At 39.4% G+C, this 5,419-nt stretch overlaps 1 pseudogene; it reads left to right on the top strand.

Moving 5' to 3' along the window:
- The first annotated feature begins 2,290 nt into the window (after positions 1-2,290).
- On the top strand, positions 2,291-5,077 carry LOC116763566 (annotated as a pseudogene).
- The last annotated feature ends 342 nt before the right edge of the window (positions 5,078-5,419 follow it).

The following is a 5,419-nucleotide window of genomic DNA, read 5'->3' as shown; positions in this document are numbered from 1 at the left end:
TGATGCTAAATACGTAGCAAGAGCTCAACAGAAGTACCTGTTACTGCTGTTTTCAGGGCACGACCCATGATTTCAGGGGCATCAGATACATGCTCTTAATTTTTTAAAGTCAGATCCATGTATATATGTATATGAGATGTGCCCACAGAAAGGAAACATCTGCAGTTTTGTGTAATTGCTTTGGCCTCCTCAGAGAACTGGGTCAAGCTATGGAGGATCAAACATACCTAATTAGAGAATCTACAAATCCCGAATAGGTGCCATTTTTAGAAGGATGGTCCGATTTCTTCTCAACACAATAAACTGGCTGTGCAGGAGGATGGGGAAGGGGGAGAGGGGAAGCATCACTTCAGCAAATCCCTGATTTTAACTTATTTTTTTCCATTCCTTCTGAGAGTGTCTTCATGCAGAAAAACCTCTCTCACTCTTCTGGATTCTGAAGTAAGAATGACAGAACCGAGCTTTAGTGAGCTCTTGTTTTGCACCGGGCTCTGATCAGTGAATCCTCACTCAGCCCTATGAGAGACGGAATATTTTATCATTCGCAATTTACATAACAGACGACTTGCACGGATTGCCCACCTAACTTGACCTAGGTCATACGGCTGGGGCATCTGTGGTCTGGTTTAAATCCAGGTAGGTTCACTTCAGAGCCCCACTCTTAATTCCACTGTCCTACTACATGGCTACACAGTAGAAAGAATTTGAGTCACACATGCAATTAAAATGTTCTGGTAGTCACATTTCAAAAAAAAAAAAAGAAAACAGGCGCAATTAATTTTTAAAATTCATTTTATTGAAGTATAGTTGATTTACAATGCTGTGTTAATATCTTTTTAAAAATTAATTAATTAATTAATTATTTTTGGCTGCGTTGGGTCTTCGTTGCTGTGCGCGGGCTTTCTCTAGTTGCGGCGAGCAGGGGCTACTCTTCGTTGCGGTGCATGGGCTTCTCATTGCGGTGGCTTCTCCTGTCGCGGAGCATGGGCTCTAGGCATGTGGGCTTCAGTAGCTGTGGCATGCAGGCTCAGTAGTTGTGGCTCGTGGGCTCTAGAGCGCAGGCTCAGTAGTTGTGGTGCACGGGCTTAGTTGCTCTTGCAGCATGTGAGATCTTCCCGGACCAGGGCTCGAACCCATGTCTCCTGCATTGGCAGGCGGGTTCTTAACCACTGCTCCACCAGGGAAGTCCCGCTGTGTTAATTTCTGCTGTACAGCAAAATGATTCAGTATATATACCTTCTTTTTCATATTCTTTTCCATTATGGTTTATCACAGGATATTGAATATAGTTCCCTGTGCTCTATAGTAGGACTTTATTGTTTATCCATTCTATATGTTTGCATCTGCTAATCCCCAACTCCCAATCTCTCCCTCCCCCAAAGGTGCAGTTAATGTTAATCATATATTTAAGTTAACCAATCATCTTTAAGATGTTACCATTCAATATGTAATCACAGAAAATAGTCTTCTTTACACACTTCAGGAGTTATCACTTCTGCACGGCTCCATTAGGACCTTTCACGTGGTTGGGAGCCATGCGTGGCTGGTGGCCTCCGTAGTGGAGAGCGTAGCCCTCTGCCTGCTCAGCCAGAGTTACTGGACTTTCTATTTACATCTCTATGTTTACATAATCTTTATTCTTTTGTTTTGGTGTCTTCAAAACTATTAAAAAGATCCTGACTACTAAAACTGAAAGTAAGTTTCAAAAAAAAAGGAAGAAAATAAAGCCGTGGTAATAGGGTCATTGTTTGGGGATTTCTAACAATGCCTAAGGAAGCTGTGTTCTTTGGTGACTTCTGTCAGATTGCTCAAATATTTTGAGTTCAACTGCTTGCCCATTTAAGAACATAAGGTTCATTTATCATGTTTCCCCCTTGGCCAAGCAGAAATCTAAAAATAAGCTCCTAAGTTGTTAGGTTTGACTGAACTCTTTATATAAATATCTGTTTGCAGTTGTTGTTTTAGCAAAAGAAAAAACCAGTCTCCTAAGTGTTTTGGTTCTAAAAACTTTAGGAAACTGATTTTTCCCCTAAACACTTCCTTCCTCTAAACCACATACAGACTGAAAAAAAAAAAAAAGGAAGTAAAAATTAGATTTTATTTTATTTTTCCTACAAGAGGACGGAAAAGACAATCCCTTCCCCCATACGACATTCTTTTGCCATTACCCTTCCCACTACCAAATTCCGAATGATGATTAGAGGACGAAAAATTGGCCCCTTCATATAAAGCTTAACTCTGTAAAGTCTGTGGAGTCTTGGTTTCAGGTGTCACATCTCATCTGACGAGTTTGGAAGGGCCTGCAGGAAATCACTGTCACATAAACCCCTTTTTGTGTCTCTGGCAATGTTTCCCCAACACTGGACACAGAGAAGACAACAGTAGACAGTAAGTGCTTGTTGAATTAAAATTTTTTAATTTATTTGAGGAAAGTTAAGAAAAATTTCTATGGACTATTATAAGAGAAAAGTGGTTTGCTGTTTCCAAATATACTAATGAAAACACTTAGAAGAGGTATTTTGATTAGAAGGAAATGACCTGGGGGCAAGGAATGACAGGAAGATGTGGGTGAAAATCCTGGAAATTAAAAGGGTGACTGGCTTCTAGAGGTTCCTCCTTGACTCTATCTTTACATGAAATTTTAATATGAATAAAATATAAAAACTAAAAAAAAAGATAAAAAATATGTAGAAGAATATCTGTAAAATTTTGGTCAAGGGGAAGATTTTAAGGTAGTAGGTAGGAAACTTAGAAAACACAGTTATATTTAACCTGTCTCTCTATAGAAATATATATAGATACACACACATATGTGCATGTATGTATGTATTTAATACGTATCTTATGCAAAACAGTGAACTGGGAAAAATATATGCAATTAGAATACTATCAGAAGATATAACAAGTTGCTCTTCCTAATATACGAATGACTGATAAAAGAAAAAGCAAGTTATAAATGAAAAAAGCCAAAGAAAATAAACTCTAAAGATGTTCTTCCTCACTAGTGAATCAGAAGTGCAAACTATACAAAAAAATCAGATGAAAATTTTAACTCATCACATAAGCCAAACAAACAAACAAGTAACATCATCCAACTATAGTGAAGTATGCTGGCTACCCAGCTGCTGGGGCTGTGAATTGATTGAATAAATATAATAGACTTCAAGTGATTTCTGGTGAATAATACTTACTAATAACATTAACGCTAGCTGTCTGGGCTTAAAACATGTTAGCAAAGTATCTTTCAGAACTGTGTGTAGGGTAGAATGAAATCGTATTCACTATTAATGTTATATGTCCTTACAGAGAAAGACAAATATCACGTGATATCACTTATATGTGGAATCCACACACACACAGAAATGATACAAGTGAACTTATCTAAAAATAGAAATAGACCCACAGACATAGAAAACAAACTTATGGTTACCAAAGGGGAAAGGGGAGAGGGATAAGTTAAGAGGTTGGGATTAACGCATACACACTACTATATATATAAAATAGATAAATAACAAGGACCTACTGTATACCACAGGGAACTATACTCAGTATTTTGTAATAGCCTATAAGGGAAAAGAATCTGCAAAAGAATATATACATATGTGTGTGTGTGTACATATATATGTGAACATATATAACTGAACTGCTGTGCTGTACATCTGAAACTAACTTGACATTGTAAATCAACTCTACTTCAATAAAATTAAGAAGAAAAGCAAAGCAAAATAAAGCTATGTGCCCTTATGTGTTTTAGAAAATGAGAATTGCTATTAACCAGCTGGGTAATTTGCCTTATGCAGTAGCCCTTCAGTTTGCTTAGACGGCCACTCTGGCAATGGGCTAGGGGTAGAAGGCACAGGGCTGGCTTTGGGCCGAGGCTGCCCACGGCCTCATCCCTTCCCTGCTGCAGTGGCCAGGGAGTCTGGTGCTGCTGATGACACAGGTGGGGGAAGCTTCCCAATGGCATCAGACTGGATGTGAATGAAAAGGAAGCCTTTACTGGGTTACACTACTGAGATTTGCAGGTCAATATCTGGTCCTTGTGGTCTAGCCCAACCCAACTAAAACAACAATACAGATAGTATTCTTTAGGGACTATAGAACAAACATAGTCTCTCTATATAACATAGAGAGAATGTATATATACATTTTCTCTCTATTGTAAAAAATATATATATTAAAAACATATATATGTTTTACACATATATGTTTTATACATACATATTATGTTATATATGTTTTACATATATAAATATTTACATTTATGTTTTTACACACATATACATATTTATAAAACATTTACATTTATGTTTTATACATATACACATTTATGTCATATATGTTTTACATACATATATATGTATATATAAAATATATATATTCAAATGCAGTTAAATATAAATGCATTTCTTTCTAAGTCTCCTACCTATCTTAAGGTCTCTCCCTTGACCAAAATTGTACAAATAGTCTTCTACATATTCTTTTGTTTTTATATTTAGCTTTTACATTTTGCTCCTATTAAAATTTCATTTAAAGCATTCAGACACATCTTACACAAACTAGCATCCTCGATTGGATGAACTATTTTGGATCATTTGGAAGCACTTTTGAGATCTTATATCACTTTCAGGTTGTTATATAAATAGATCATCACTCACCTGTAATTACACTTGTTAACCGAGCGCCAGGTTACGGTCCTGATTAAGATGCTTCAAGTCTACTTCTTGTGGCGGTGGCAGCTGCGATGCTAAGATGAATGCCTCTCCCGCCTTCAAGTCGTTCTTGTTCTTCGAGTGCGAGAACAAGATCAAGGCACCCGATGCCTGTTTGTTCATCTCCAACAAGGAGGACCACGCGCTAGGAAACATCATCAGATCGCAGCTGCTGAAGGCCCCCCAGGTGCTGTTTGCTGGCTACAAAGTCCCCCATGCCTTGCAGCACAAGACCCTCATCGTGTGCTGACCGCACTGGATGCCAGCCTTCACCCAATGCCATCACAGACCGCTTCCGCGAGCTCTCCCTGCTGGAAGAGCGCGTCCGACTGGCCGTCAGAGACAAGCAAGAAGGAATTGAGTAGCGGGCTGCACCTGGCCCTTCTCCAGGCACCAGGTGGACAAGAACACTTCTTCCAGCCGTGGGCCTCCTTGTAGAAATTCCAGCGAGCCCCTCACCCCTGACACCGATGTGTCCTGTACATAGAGTCTGTTTCACCTTCCTAATAAAGTGTGGCAGGAAAAGACCCAGCTGCGGGCGGAGGCAGAGGTGACTTCCAAGCCATGGACCGTCAGTTCAGCGGAGCTAGAGGACCTGTTCCGAAGCCACTCGGGGGCCTCATTTCAAAGCGGCCTGGCCTGGAGACCCAGATTTCTGTCTGAGAGCATGGCAGGAACAAACTCATCTGGACAAAAACTGGGAACCT

The sequence above is a fragment of the Phocoena sinus genome, chromosome 12 (genome assembly GCF_008692025.1).
Source record: "Phocoena sinus isolate mPhoSin1 chromosome 12, mPhoSin1.pri, whole genome shotgun sequence".
Classification (NCBI taxonomy): Eukaryota; Metazoa; Chordata; class Mammalia; order Artiodactyla; family Phocoenidae; genus Phocoena; species Phocoena sinus.
The sequence above is the reverse complement of the archived record's forward strand: the minus strand, read 5'-3'. Positions and strand labels throughout refer to the sequence as shown.